The following is a 15,550-nucleotide window of genomic DNA, read 5'->3' as shown; positions in this document are numbered from 1 at the left end:
CACTGAAGCAGAGTCCAGGTGGCTCAGGAGACAGGGACCACCACTTGGGGAGACGTTCCCTTGAATCAGAGGTGGCCACGGGAGCCCTTTTTTTTTTTTCCATCAGCTGAGTTTCTTGTGTAATAAGAACAGAAAATCTGAACGATCACCAACAAAAGCGGGGGAGAGATTTCCCAGACAAATCTTGATGTTCAGCAGCTACAGACTGAATGTCTGTGCCCCCTGCCCCACACAGTCCTATGTTGAAATCCTAACTCCCCAGGGTGATAGTGGGTAGAGGAGGGACCTTAGGGAGATGATTAGGTCACGAGGGTGGGGCCCTAATAAATGGGATTAGTGCCCTTATGAAGGAGACCCCAGAGAGCTCCTTGCCCCTCTACCCCGTGAGGACTGTGGCCCAAGGATGCCTGACTTGCCTGCCTGCTCACACAGAGCTGCCCCTCTGGCTGGAGGTCAGGGAGGAGATGGTCCCCCGCTATGCAGGGGGTTGCCTCCCTGTCCTCCTTCCGCAGAATGCTCTTGAGTCTGGGCTCTGAACCCTGTGTGAGCCACTTGGCCCCTGAAATCTCATCATTTTCATCTGTGAAATGGGGATTGTTGCCCTTATTTGGTTGCTCCATCGTGTCTGACTCTTTGGGACCCCATGGACTGTAGCCCACTAGGCTCCTCTGTCCGTGGGATTCTCCAGGCAGGAACGCAGTGGGCTGCCATTTCCTCCTCCAGGGATCTTCCTGACTCAGGGATCGAACCCATGTCTCTTGTGTCTCCTGCATTGCAGGCGGATTTTTCACTGCTGAGCCACCAGGGAGGCCTGTAAAGTGGGGATGTGGATGCCAATCCGATAGTGTGAGTGACCAGCACCATCACAGTGACCACCTGGGATGGGACTGAGAGGGTTTGGAAGAGCCTCCTTGCTTCACTTCTAAAATTCCAGCTAAAACCACATACTGGCCATTCCCTTGCAAAAAGTAACAATAGATACTGTACAGATTTTTTTTTTTAATGGTAAGTTTTTCCACGATATATTTCTTTGAAAAGTGCTCAAATCTGTTCATAGGCTCTAGGAGAAGACACTCCTCAGCCAACAGCAGAGACTGACCCTTCGCTCTCCCAACTGCCCAGTGAGATGAGGGCTCCCTCACCCTCAGGACTCCGATTCCAGCTAAAAGTGCGTGGGTGGAAGTAACTGGCCAGCCAGACACAGCGGAGCCTGGAGACCAGGGCGACCCCGTGTCGGGAATGGAAGAGCCAGGAGAAGGGGAGACCCTGGGTCTCTGACCACAGCGTGGATGAGGGCTGGCTGCCCTTTGGAAGCATCCTTTAGGGACTTGAAAGGAACAAGAAATAAACCTCCGTCGTTCAAATCACAGCCGTGGACTTCCTTGTTGGCGCAGTGGACAGGAATCCTCCTCCCAATTCAAGGGACACGAGTTTGATCCTCGGTCCAGGAAGATTCCACATGCCTAACTGAGCCCGGGCACTGGAACCCAAGCACTGGTCTGCACTCTAGCCCGTGAGCTGCAACTACTGAGCCTGAGGGCCTAGAGTCTGTGCTCTGCAGTAAGAGTAGCCCCCACTCGCTGCAACTAGAGAAAGCCCACTCGAAGCAATGAAGACCCAGCACAGCCCCCCCAAAACCAGCCTTATTCATCCTGGGGACTGTTTGTTACAGGCCTGGTATGACTCCAGCTGTGGGTGGAGTCCGGTAAAGGCAGCCCCCCAGGGAAGGGTCCAGCACTGGGACTGTCATCGGGGCTGGCTGTTCCGGTGACCAAGGTCACACTCTTTCCCAGGAGTTCTCAGGCTGAGGGAGAGGGTCCGATGGGACAGGACGTCAGGGTGGGGAAGGTCAGAGGGCAGAGATCGGGGTTGCTGTGTGCCCCCAGTGTCTCTCTGGGAGGCTATTTCGTGCGTATTTTGCTGTGAGCAGATTCAAAGGCTTTGCCATCAGGGTCTCTAAAAAGAAACCAGAAGAAGCCATCTCCACACTTCCTGCGTCGGGCCCTGATCCCCGATCACAAACCATCCTGCCGAGCGCTGGGCACTCAGGCTGCCTTCCAGGTACATGTCTGCGGCTGAATACGCCACGGGCCTTAAAACCGTGATTTCCTGCTTGAGTCAAACTTAAACCCCTAATGGCAGCGCTGGGGGGAAATGACCCAGTGCACACAGCAGACGACAAAGGCAGCGCTTAGCACCAACCTCGAGCGAGCAGCGGCCCCCTGGGACATCCCGGCGGAACCGCTTTTGTGAACGGGGTCAAGTTCCGCTGATCCCTGTGGGCCGTGGCTGAGGCCTTCTGACCGCACCTCTCGGGAAGCCGAGGAGTGTCCCCCAGGACCCACCAGCCAGGTGGGGAGGCCTGCCACCGCTGCCCGCACCCCCCACCTTCTGGGAAACAGCAGGTGACCCGAGCCTGCAGCCATCTCGTGGGGATATCCAGCCAGCAGAGTCGCATCCCCGAAGGCGGCTCAGGATTCCAGGGCCTTCAAGAGACCAGAGAGACACAGCAGCAACCCTCGGTCTTTGCAGCCGGAATCCGGCCGGACCGTTCAGTTTTAGTCAGGCAACAAATCAGAGTTTTAGAGAAACTTACTCTCCCCAAGGGCTGCCTCTCTGACTCAGCCCCAGACCCATCCGTCCCTTCCTCCCGGGTAACCTGGTTATTACGGAACTTTTTTTTTTTAATTTACACACAAATCTTCACAGTAGCTTTGTCTATAACAGACAAAACCTGGAAACGACCCCAACATCCACTAATGGAAAGTGAAGTGGAGTTGCTCAGTCGTGTCCGACTCTTTGCGAACTCATGGACTGTAGCCCACAACTCCTCTGTCCATGGGGTTTTCCAGGCAAGCGTTCTGGAGCGGTTTGTCATTTCCTTCTCCAGGGGATCTTCCTATCCCAGGTATCGAACCCAGGTCTCCAGCATTGTAGGCAGACGCTTTATCGTCTGAGACACCAGGGAAGATCCACTAACGGCTGAATGGATTAAAAAAAAAAATTGTGGTATATCTGATGAGGCCACACGTCAAAATAACAGAGATACCCAATACCACCAACAGATTCCTCATGTCCCTATATAGCTCTTTCCTCCGAGTCCTTTCTAACCCACCTTCCCACAATTTTAGCAAGCAATTTCTAGAATCACGGAACTTTTTAAACACGTTGATGTTCCCGAGGAAAATTCAGAGCGTGGGGAATAAATAGCATATTTTTGCATACTTTAAAGAAAGCACAAACATTTCCACACCACAGTGATGGTCCTAAAAACCTGTGTCTTTCACGCAGGTTTTGGGGGATGCCCTGTGCCTGCATGTATGTACAGTAAGTTCCCAACGTATGAACACGTCCTGTTTCGAGAGTGCATTTGTAAGCCCAATTTGTTCTTAAGTCCAATCCAGCCTAGGCACCCAACTAAAATAATCGGCTGTCTAGAACTGTACTGTAGGTTCTTAATCGGAGAAGGCAATGGCACCCCACTCCAGTGTTCCTGCCTGGAGAATCCCAGGGACGGGGGAGCCTGGTGGGCTGCCATCTATGGGGTCGCACAGAGTTGGACACGACTGAAGCGACGCAGCAGCAGGTTCTTAATACTTTTTATACAAACGATACAAAACAAACAAACATAACAAAACGTTTTCAGTCTTACAGTACAGCACCTCGCGGAGCACGGCGGTACAACAGCTGGCACACAGGGGCTGGCATCGAGCGAAGAGGCAAGACCTACTGACTACGGGAGGGAGAGGAGGCGGGAGATGGCAGAGCCGAAGGACCGTCAGCGACAGGAGGCGGAGGGCCGGCGGCGGTCTCACGCACACCCGGCGTGGATGGGACGCACGCTCCCGCCTTTGACAGTTCACAGCCTGAAGGGCCGCACGTATGGAGGGGACGCACAGTGCTGCCCTTTCTCTTTGGGACTTCTGCACAGTTCTCTTGCATCTGACAAGGATTTACTGAGCACCTCCTACCTGCCAGGTGAGTAAGAAAGACAAAGGCTTCGTCCTCTTAGAGTTTAGGGTCCCACGGGGGATCAGGAAGACTGCCTTTGTTTTCAGTCGCTAAGTCATGTCAGACTCTTTGCGACCCCATGGAGCGCAGCACGCCAGGCTCCCCGTCCTCCACTATCACCCAGAGTTCGCTTAAATTTATGTCCATCGAGTCAGTGATGCCATCCAGCCACCTCATCCTCTGCTGTCCCCTTCTCCTCCTGCCCTCAATCTCTCCCAGCATCAGGGTCCATTTCAATGAGTCGGCTCTTCGCATCAGGTGGCTAAAGTATTGGAGCTTCAGCATCAGTCCTTCCAGTGAATATTCAGGGTTGATTTCCTTTAGGATTGACGGTTTGAGACTGACCTACAATTAAATATGCGTGCAAACTACGCCCTGTACTGCTGACTGCCCTGAATACACAGGAAGCTGATCAAAGGACTGGGGGTGGGGAAGAGAGGAGTGCTGCAAGCCGGGAGGCCTCTGGGGGCCTCCGAGATGGGGTCTGGGGAGAGGGAGGGGCCCCCCAGGATCTGCAGTCTTCCCCATCTTTCTACCATTTCAGAGAAGCTGCAGGGAGGGGACGTGCTTGTTCACTTGAGAGGTGCCCCCGGGGGACAGGCTCTGGCACAGAGCACCTTCCACGCCCCGTGTGGCCCCGGACCACTTGCAGCAGGTGGGGCGGCATCGGTGATCTGGTTCAGAGCAAAAGGAACAGCTGTGGTGCACCTGTGGCCTAAACAGTAAAGACTTATTGTTCAAAGAGTATTTTTTAAAAGTCACAATACTGCTTTCCTTTTTCCAGAAGAATAAACAATTAAAAAAAATAATTGTAAGGTACACAGAACACAGACTTCACCATCTTAACCGCTTCTAAGTGCAGAGTTCGGTGGCATTGGCATGGCTGTGCAGCCATCACGCGGGTCCGTCTCCAGAGCATCAGGTCCCAAACAGGCTCTGTACCCCCCGCTCCCCGCCAGCCACTTCCTCTACAGGTTGGACCGCTCTAGGGACCCGCTAGGAATGGGATCACACAGCCTTCCTTTTCTTTTACCCCAACTTTGCAATTCGTGGTCCCCGTCTGTTTCTGGAAGCCTCCTAGCCTGGACACCTCAGGGTGGGGGCGGGGAAGAGCGGCATGAACAAAGGGGGGCCTGCGTCCCAGGGCAGAGCCTGCAGCCCCCGTGCGGGTCAGCGCCTGCTCCCTCCTGCTGGAAGTAAAGGGCAGGGGGATCTCTGAAGGCACGCCCTCCGCACATGAGCGACACTGTTAGTGAGCCACTCAGTCGTGTCTGACTCTTTGCAACCCATGGACTGCAGCCCCCCAGGCTCCTCTGTCCATGGGGATTCTCCAGGCAAGAATACTGGAGTGGATTGCCGTTCCCTTCTCCAGGGGATCTTTCCAGAGACAGGCTTAATCTGAGCGAAGCCAGAGATCACGGCATCAGAATGTGTGCCCAGACCTGCTGGCCGGGCCTCCTGGTCGCCGAGCCCTGCTTTGCTGTGATCATTCAATTAATTTCTTCCATCAGGCCTTTATCTCCCAGATAACAGCCCATGCCTTGTGCCAAGACCTGCACCTGTATCTCAATAAACAACTGAAGAAGGAGGTCACTGGCCATTGAAGGTGACCCCAGCCGAGCAGAGGCGATGGACAAGCAAGAGGGTCGTCGGAAAGTCTTGGTGAGAGAGGGACGGGGGCCCTCCAGGTTGGAACAGGGCCGGCCAGGGGTACTGCTGGGCGCACAGCCTGTTCTCAGAAAACAAAAAAGCCAAATCAAACCAAATCGGGCCATTCCATCCAGAAGGCTCATTAAAAAAGACTCCTGGAAAATTAACTGGCAACAAACAAAATTTCTTCCTGGAACAGACCAGGCCGGGCCAGACACGAGAATGGGAACCAATTGCCACCAGCCCACTCGGTGCTGGAGGGCTGGGCTGCTGCCCAACAACAAGGTCATGATGCCTGTGTCCGCCCCCAGCCCCGGGGCTGAGTCACCTTGCGCTCAGTGACCGACACGCCCCCTCTCTGGGCCCGCCAGGAAGAGGCGGCCTGCACCTGAGAGTCTGGGGCCTTGCGCCAGGCAACCCGGCTCCCGCCAGCGCTCAGGGTCACGTCCTCAGGAGAAGGCCAGACAGCATGTAGGAGCTGGACATGGGTTCGAGTCCTGCCCTGCCCCTCCCTTTCAAGGTCGTCACGCTGACCAAGCCTCCAGAGCCTGCGGTGCAAAGGGCATCTCTGTCACCCGGCTCACACAAGTCAGAGCAAGTGCTCAGCAAATGGCGGAGCGTCCAGCCCCACGTGAACCCCGGCAACTCGTGGGCTGGAGGCCAGTGGCCACGACGGTTGTGTTTCTGGTCTCCCTGGAGGCTGCCCCTCTGCGAACGAGGCCATCAGCGTTAACTGATTGAGTCTCGGGCTCGACAGACTGTCCAACAGACGGGGCCTCGCCCTGCGTGGCAGCTCAAAGGTCCCAGGGGCTCATTCCCCAGGTACGCGCTCATGACGGAGCGTGTGTTATCCCAACATCCTTAGTGGAAGCCCTAACTTGGCCGTGATGGTATCTGGAGGTGGGGCATCTAGGAGGTGACTCGGGTGAGATGAGGGTGGGGGCCCCCATAACAGGATTAGTTTTCACCAGGCTTCCCTGGTGGCTCAAGACAGTGAAGAATCCACCTGCAGTGTGGGAGACCTGGGTTCGATCCCTGGGTCTGAAAGATCCCCTGGAGGAGGGCATGGCAACCCACCCCAGTATTCTTGCCTGGAGAAGCCCATGGACAGGGGAGCCTGGTGGGCTACAGTCCACGCGCTCACAAAGAGTCGGACACGATGAACTAACATTTTCACTTTCAAAGAAGAGGTGCTAGAGAGGAGATCTCTTTCCTTCTCCAACGTGTGAGGGCAAAGGAAGGAGGCAGCCATCCAGGAGCCAGAAAGAGAGGCCTTACCAGGAGCGAAAACGGCCGGCACCTTTTTGCTGTTGTTGGCCGTGCAGCTCAGCATGTCGGATCTTAGTTCCCCGACCAGGGATGGGGCCTCGGGGCCTCCCCCCTCCCCTCCACCCCCCCCCCCCCCCCACCGCCCAACACACATATCGGGAGCGTGGAGTCTTAACCACTGGACCCCCAGGAAGTCCCCTTGGCTGACACCTTGATCTTGGCCTCCCCAACCTCCAGAAATAAATGAGAAACACAAAACACAGGTGTCAATTGTGTAAGCTGCCCTGTTGATTGTCATTTTCACAACAGCCAAGCTGACCGAAAGGCTTCTGCGGTGGCTCAGCAGTAAAGAATCCGCCTGCAGTGGAGAAGCCACAGGAGACGTGAGGAAGATCCTCTGGAGGAGGGCATGGCAACCTGCTCCAGTACTCCTGCCTGGAGAATTCCAGGGACAGAGGAGCCTGGCGGGCCACAGCCCGTCGCGTCGCAAAGAGTCGACATGACTGAAGCCATCACGCACGCAAGCTGACCGGAACACTCACTAATTGCATTTGCCACCTGCCAAGCACACGTGCTCAAGCCCCACCGTCACAGGGAATGGCGAGTGTGGCCCAGCTTCTCTCTCCCAACACACACAGTTCCCAAGGGCTGCCCTCTCATCGCTGCCTGGTACAGCAGGAGGCCTGTCCTCCCCTGATTCCTCCTGACAGTGTTTCACTTCTTCCCTCCTCCGCCCCTGAAGATACTGGCGGAGGAAGCACAGTCTGTGATGGATGCCCTCTGCTCGGGCACGAGGCCTGGGGAGAGTCTAACTCCAGGCTCTTTGGGAAGAAAGACCAGGCCCGATTCATCTCTGTTTTCTCCAGCCTCCAGGCTTGCTGCTGTCGTTCAGTTGCGAAGCTGCCTGTCTAACTCTTTACGACCCCATGGACCGCAGCAAGCCAGGCTTCTCTGTCCTCCACTATCTCCTGGAGTTTGCTCAGATTCATGTCCATTGAGTCAGTGATGCAATCTAACCATCTCACCTCCTGTCTCCCCTTCTCCTCTTGCCCTCAATCTTTCCCACCATCGAGGTCTTTTCCAATGAGTCCACTCTTTGTATCAGGCGGCCAGAGTACTGAAGCTTCAGCAACTAGGCTTGGCCCTACATAATGACTGCTCGAAATAAGTTTGTAGATATGTAACCCAGAGACGCTTGATCTCACGTGGTCTGATCCACACCTAAAATGATTTTCAAATTCTGCTGAATCTGCCTACCCAGTGATTCATCTTCTTCCTTCCCACACTCGAAACTCCACCTTCCTTTGGGAGCCTGCCCTGCCATGCCTGCCTCTTGTGGCCAAGCAGGCTGACCTCGCCCAAGGCGTCTGGGGAGGGCATGTGATCCAACCTGGGCAAGCAGCATTTTCCATCAGCTTAGCCAATCCTTGGCTCAGGGATGGACATGTGGCCCAAGGCAGGCCAATGAGATGCTCTTTCTGCTGGGGTTCTTCAGTGGACAGGATGAGAACCTCCAGCTGCTGGAGACTAAGCCTACTACCCGGGGGGAGAGAACCCACCTGAGAATGAAGCCTTCCCCAGGAGGAAGACTGAGCAAGGGAGTGAGATTCTGGGGATCTCACTGAGCACCTAGGTCCAGCTGGGCCTGAAGCCCAACTTCTTTGGGATTTTCAGTTACTCAAACCAGTAAGTTCCCCTTGCATGCTGAACCAGTTTGGATTGAGCTCTGTCAGTTGTGGGGAAAGTTCTGGAATAACACAATTAGAGAGGATGGAGGACATGCAGCATTTTGCTTTGCTTCCATCCTTACCCAACTTCCTTTAATGCCTAAAGTTAGTTCCCCTCACTTCCTCCAGGAAGCCCCCCAGGATCTTCTAATCAGTGAAGACCTTTGCCTTCCACGGACTCAATCTGCTTAGTCGGTGCCTCCCCTCAAGATCTGAACTATTTCATCACCTCCAGTTGGGCCTCCAGGCTGGGCAGTAGGACCCACCTGGAAATGTGACAAGGGGCACTGAGGCCCTTGACCCCAAGTTCCGAGTTCAAGCTTAGACCCACCGTGAGAACTGTGTCTGGGCATATCACGTGGTCTTTTTGAGCCTTGATGTTCTCATCTACAAAATGGGACCAGCAAGAGAACTGACCTCCTGGTGCTGGGAGGAGTGTGAAATGAACCCTCTGCATACAGCTGACCAGCAGCAGCAGCAGCAGCAGACACATATGCTGACCAACCGGCCAGGAACCCCATGTTTGGGTGAATGTCCGTCACTCAAAGCTGCGCTGGCCCTCCTGGTCTTGTCACCGCTGTCCCCACTGCCTGCCTCAGACACGTGACCCATGCCTCGACCATCCAAGCTGTCCCTTTCCTAGGCTTGCCCATTCCTCCCACCTCTGGTCCTCTTGGCAGGTGGCCCACCCATGACCCCCAAGATGGTCAGCCACCCAGAATCCGGTGTCTTCGACCCTCACATCCCGTCCGCATCATCCTCCTCGCCACCCGGGCCGGTGGTCATCTGGCCCCTCTGGCCCCCAGCCCTTCTTACTTCTACCAGCTCCAGTCTCAGCCTCTATAAATCCAGCGGCAACACCCTTACACGCCTCCTTTACAGAGACCTGCCCGGGGCAGGTGCAGCCCTGTGAGGCACAACCAGCCTGGGTGCCCTGTCAGCCCTGGGAGAGGTCCCCATCCCACCAGCCCCCAAGCCCCCACCTCTCGAGGTCCTGGCCCTTGGCTCGTCGCATTCGGAAAGCTGGCCAAGACGCTCTGTGTGGCTGCACGCCCTCCTGGGAAGTAGGTTCTGTTGCTCTTTCCCACCTCAGGAAGCTTTCCTCGACCCTCCAGCCCACCACAGTTCCTCGCTGGCAAGGCCCTTTACTCCATTCCTTATTCCAGGCTGTGTGGTGGAGGCGTTCAGAGTGTGGGCTCAGAAGCAGCCCGGCCCTGCCACTCACCCACTGTGTGTCTGTGGGCAAGTGAGTCTCCCTCTGTGCCCCAGCCTCTCCGTGCAGAAAAAGCTGCTGATCGGAATATCCAAACTCAACTGGTTCATGTGCGTGAAATGCTGAAAACCAAGCCTGTTGTGCGCGGGAAGCACTCGGGAAACGCGAGCCTTTCCCGCCGTCACTGCCATCGCTGTTGCTTGTGTTACTTGCGGTCAGCACGTGCAACCTAAGTGCAAGCTCACTTTCCAGAAATTCAGGTTGGTTATAGCTCTTAGCTCACATCTTTAGGAGCTGAACGCCCCTGGTCCTACAGGGGGCTGTGCTCAGCACACTGGCTCCAAAATGGGCTTCTCAGTTGTCTCAAGAGGTAAAGAACCACCTGCTGATGCAGGAAGCTCGGTCCCTGGGTCGGGAAGGTTCCCCGGAGAAGGAAACGGCAACCCACTCTAGTATTCTTGCCTGGAAAGTTCCATGGACAGAGGAGCCTGGTGGGCTGCTACAGTCTATGAGGTTGCAAAGAGTTGGACACGGCTGAGTGACTGAGGACACACAAGCTCTCCAGCAGTGACACTGCCAGTGGGTTTGAGCTCTGTCTCCGTGGCCCGGGGCTATCTCTCCTCCTTCTGCTCCTGGCTTCTTCCTCCAGGCCCAGCATCAAGATGGTCATTTACTAAGAGCTCACTGAATACCTACTGATTCAACCCAAGGTTCGGTCAGCAGTTCAGATAAACAGTAACTCTCTGACCCAGCAAGCCCACTCTCAGATTCATACACCGAAAATCTGAAAATAGGGACTCAGACAAATACCTGTACACTTTCGTTCACAGCAGTGTTATTCACAAGTAGTCCAAAGGTGAAAACAACCCAAATATCCATCAGCCGATGAATGGATCAACAAAGCGTGGTTCATCCATCATTGGGATATTATTTGGCCATGGAAGGAAAAGACAGGCTGCAACCTTAGAAACACTATGCTATGTGAAAAGGCCATGGGCCGTAGGATTCCACATACACGAGAAGTCCAGAAGAGGCTAATCCATAGAGACAGAAGGCACGGGAGCAGTAGCCTGAGGCTGAGGGGAGTCGGGGGAGGGAGAGTACGTGCTAAGGAAGTATGTGGTTGTCTTTTTGGGGTGACACAACGGGTCTGGAACTACACAGAGGCCAGGGTTGCACAGTATTGTGAATGTACCAAAATGCCCCTGGATTGTATGTCTAAAATTATTGTTGTTCAGTTGCTAAGTTGTGTCCTCCTCTTTGCAACCCCATGAACTGCAGCATGCCAGGCTTTCCTGTCCTTTGCCACCTCCTAGAGATTGCTCAAACTCATGTCCATCGAGTTGGTGACGCCATCCAACTGTCTGATCCCCTGCCGCCCACTCCTCTTGCCCTCAATCTTTCCCAGCATCAGGGTCTTTTCCAATAAGTCAGCTCTTTGAATCAGGTGGCTAAAGCTGACTCTTCAGCTTCAGAGTCAGTTCTTCCAGTGAATATTCAGGACTGATTTCCTTTAGGATTGACTGCTTTGATCTTGCTGTCCAAAGGACTCTCAAGAGTCTTCTCCAGCCACAATTCGAAAGCATCAATTCTTCAGCACTCAGCCTTCTTTATGGTCCAGCACTCACATCCACACATGACTACTGGAAAAACCACAGTTTTGATTACAGGGACCTTTGTCAGCAAAATGATGTGTGTATTTCGCCACAATGAAAAATGATATACACAAGAAAGAAGGTACATGCGGCAAACACGTAACAAAATGTATCTCTAACAGATACATATGAAGAAATAAAAATCCGAGAAGATAAACCTTGTTGCAGTAACCGTGTCTCTGGGCAGAATCGCCTGACTCTCCCTGGGGGACAGCAGGAGCATCTGAGAGGCAGGACCGTGACATGGCGTGGCACGGGGGCCCCCTCACCTTGTAGCAGCTCTGGGACTCTGAGCCTGCTTGGTGACTTTTCTGGGCCTCAGTTTCCTGCTTTGAGAAATGGGGACAGTGTGAGAACCCATCTCTCAAGTTTCTGATGAGGCCTAAACAGGTCAGTACACAACAGAACTCAGCGCTCAGCAATGGCAACTGACACAGGAATGGGCCGGGGAGGGTGTCCAGTTCAGTGTTCTTGTTGGGGAGAAATCTAGAAACTTGGGTTGCTGTACCAGGAACCACACCACCATGCACCCACCTGGCTCTCAGCAGCCTGCAGCCTGGAGTGACCAGGACAGGCGGCGGTTTCTGACCAGCTCGAGGGCGGAGCATTGCCCTCCTGCCCTCTTTCTCCCAGCCCCAGCTTCAGCTCTCCAGGACCCATGCTGGGCACTGGGGGTCCCGGAGCTCACATCTGACCTCACCATGGTGAGTCCCATGGTGGAGAGGTCCCCAGGCAGTGAGACCCTGCCTAGGGGGAGGGGTGGGGTGCCTGGCCTGGCGAAGAAAGCTCTGTAACGCTCCCTCAGGCTAACAACAGCAGCAAAAATATTAGCAATGATTCCTCCTGGGCAGACTAGGAGTCTTTTTTGCAGATGAGGACATTGAGGTACAGTGGGATTGTGTGACTTGCCCAAGGCCACACAGCACACACGCAGAGGAGCTGGATTTGGACCCAGGTGGGCTGACTCTTGGAATTGTGCTTTTAATCCCTGCTCTAATCTGTTTCTCAAGAGCAGCAGCCCCCAGTCTGGTCTCTCTGCTTTCACCTCCTTTCTTCACAAGGCCCCAGTCCAGGGACTCACAGGCCGTGGCTGTCCCTGTTAAAACGCCTGAGGTAACTTGCTTCCAGGACAGAGTGAAGTCTCACTACTCAGCTTGGCCTTCAAGGCCTTCCCTGCTCTTCAGGATTCATCTTTCTCATCCTTCCTGGGCCTGCTGATATTTCTCACACATTCCTGCACATTCCTGCCTCCAAGCATTTATCCAGTCCATGATGGTCGTTTATCTCATGGAGCTTTCAGGCCAGGCAGGGTCGATGACCGGCCAGGCAGAGCGGATGCCCTGGAAATGTTGGGGAGGCTTCCCTGAGGAGGGGCCACTGGGCAGAGAGCTGAGGGTGCGCTGGGGTTACCCTGGTGGAGGGGGAGGAGGTGGAAGAGGGGAGACGTCCAGAGAGGGAGTGCGGAGTGGTGGTGAGAGAAAGAGGCGGGGCGCAGGCTGGCGCCGCGGGTGGCAGGGGGTATGCCACACATCTGGAAGACCAGGCAGAGAGGGCCAGGATCAAGGCTGATCAGCCACTTTCCCCACTCATCCGAATAATCCGTTCCTTCCTCTACACCCTAGCCAGGTTTACAGGCCTCTCTGCTCCCTCCCTCCCCCCCACACACTTTGCCCCTCGAGGCAGAGATGGCCTCCTTTCATTTCCAAGATCCCCGGCCTTGCCCACAGAGGGCTGGGCACAGAGGATGCACACTGGAAACTTCGCTGTATGAAACGGAAGTTCCCGGGAAAGACCGAAGTGGAAAACTGGCCGGTGGGGGGTTGGTCTCATGCCACTAAAGCAAGGAGACCATTCTCAGGATTTTGCAGCATCAGACAGTAACTGTGGCCTTCTACATCCCCTTCCCCGCCCCTTCCCATTTCAGTTCTACCTACTGTTGGCACACACACCCTCTCATTCCCAAGGCTGACAAACTCTGTCAATTAAAAGACCCTACAAGGTATTTAGCACAGGCCTTCCTTCAGTTCATTTGCCAACCTAACCACTTGTATCATGAGACTCCCCACAAAAGGGCACTGCAGAATGAGACAAATCAACGCTAACGAGAGCCTGCAGAGCTCACTGGGAGGTGGGTGAGTGGGAGGAAGGGAGGGAGGGAGGGCAGGTGGAAAAGACCCAGGAGGGCTCCTTGCAGGCAAATCAAGAGGCCCATCAGAGAAGCCTGAACCAGAAGCTTCAGATGTGGCGATCTCAGCTCACTATGCTTTCTGCAAACCTCACTCCTGTCTACACTGGGGATGGGTGTACTGCCTCTTTCATGGGTTGAGAAAGATCATTATAAGACTACATTTCAGTGACCCAGAACATCATCCAGACCCAAGCCTGGAGTCAGCTGAGATTCAGAATCTCCCTGGGGGGCTCTGGCAGGCTACCTAATCTCTGTTTCATTATCTGCAAAATGGGCATAAAACACCCACTTCCCCAGAGTGTCCATCACTGAGCATGTGGTTTGGGGTCTCTCTTATACATCAGATACTATGCCAGGCACTAGGCACACAGTAGAGACCAGGTCAGCAGAGTGCCCAGCCCAGAGGGAGCAGGTATTCTTAGGAGAAAGACCGACAGCAATCAACCACCCAACACATGAGAAGATTCTGACAGTGAAGGAAGAAGACAGAGTAAGCTTTAGAGTCGGGGGGTAACCGGAGGGAGCCTGGAAGGCCTCCCTGACAAGCTGGCAGTGGTAAAGGGAAGGCTGGCTTTGAGCACAGAACAGCACAGATGCTTAATCACATTGGTCCCTTCACCCCTCCTCACAGAAGCGACGTCTCCACCCAGCAGACAAACACAGTAACTGAATCATAAGCTGCTGTGTCCAGGAAGGCCGAGGACACAGGACACAGAGGCGAGAGGAGAAGAGAATGAGGGAGGGCAAGTGCTGAGCCCTTTCACCAGGCTCCTCCTAATGGGAGGCTCCATCCTCTCAGTTCTCTGGTTCAGCACCCTGGAGAGATCCACCCACCCACCCACCCACTGGATAGATTTCAGCACCCTGGACAGGTCCAAGTGCTGCGAGTTCCAGCACCTTGGACAGGTCTGGCCACGCCACTGTTCCTTCTGTTGCTCTCTTCCACTGACCGGCCATAACAGTCACACCTACTCAAACTGACATTGCAGACCTTCTCTGGACAAGAAAGCCCCAGTCACCTCTAATCACTCCTCAAATCCGCCCTGAATATCTCTGACCTCCCGACATTTCCCTGGAGCCCCCTCCCCTCTTCTATTCTTCCCTTAGGAACTCCATTTATTCACCCAAGTGTTGAGCCATCACCACTTCTTTCATGAAGACCTCTTCCTGATATAAATCAGGGCCTTCACCATATCCTCCTTTTGCCCTCCTTCCAGACTGAGTTTCTCGAGGAACCGTGTCTGATTCATGTCTTTTCTCCCGACAGCACACGCCAGCCCAGCACCCGATGGGCATCCATTGTGTGCTGCAGAAATGAATGAATGAAGTTGCAAAAATGATTTGTACAACTGCCACCAGTTGTTGAGAGCTCACTCTGCCAGAAGCTGCATGCTTCACACACGTTTTTATGAAACTGAGGCCAAGAGATGAAGGGATGTGCCCAAGTTCACACAGAGCCTCGATTCAAACCCAGATCACACTGCACAGCCTGTGCCCTTGACCGTGGCTCCTTTCTGTCTCTATCCAACCCAGTGCACTGCCATCTGCCAGTCCCACGGAGCCTGGAGCACAGCAGCCGTGGTCCCCTGAAGTGATTCTGAATCTTTTTTTAGCCTGAAATTGAAATCACTGATGCTTCAAATTAGAACCCCAAAATGAACGAGCCAAGACTTCAGATCTGCAATAGCTAAACCGCCTGCATCCACCTTCTCAGCAGGATTCTGGGCTGCTCTTCAGCCTGGACCACCTGTTCTCAGCCAATATGGAGGACAAAGTGAACTATTTTCTAGGTAGAGGAGGGGCTTGTGTCTATGTGCAGGAAAGGGGTCCAGGTTCC

General features: G+C 54.3%; 1 protein-coding gene across 2 annotated transcripts in view; it reads right to left on the bottom strand.

The window, feature by feature from the left end:
• SHANK2 (SH3 and multiple ankyrin repeat domains 2) overlaps positions 1-15,550 on the bottom strand; it is a 466,522-nt gene that overhangs the window by 133,505 nt on the left and 317,467 nt on the right. The gene's annotated exons all lie outside the window — the stretch shown is intronic.

Source organism: Capricornis sumatraensis, chromosome 8 (genome assembly GCF_032405125.1).
Source record: "Capricornis sumatraensis isolate serow.1 chromosome 8, serow.2, whole genome shotgun sequence".
Lineage (NCBI taxonomy): Eukaryota > Metazoa > Chordata > Mammalia > Artiodactyla > Bovidae > Capricornis > Capricornis sumatraensis.
This window is presented reverse-complemented; position numbering and strand designations above follow the sequence as displayed.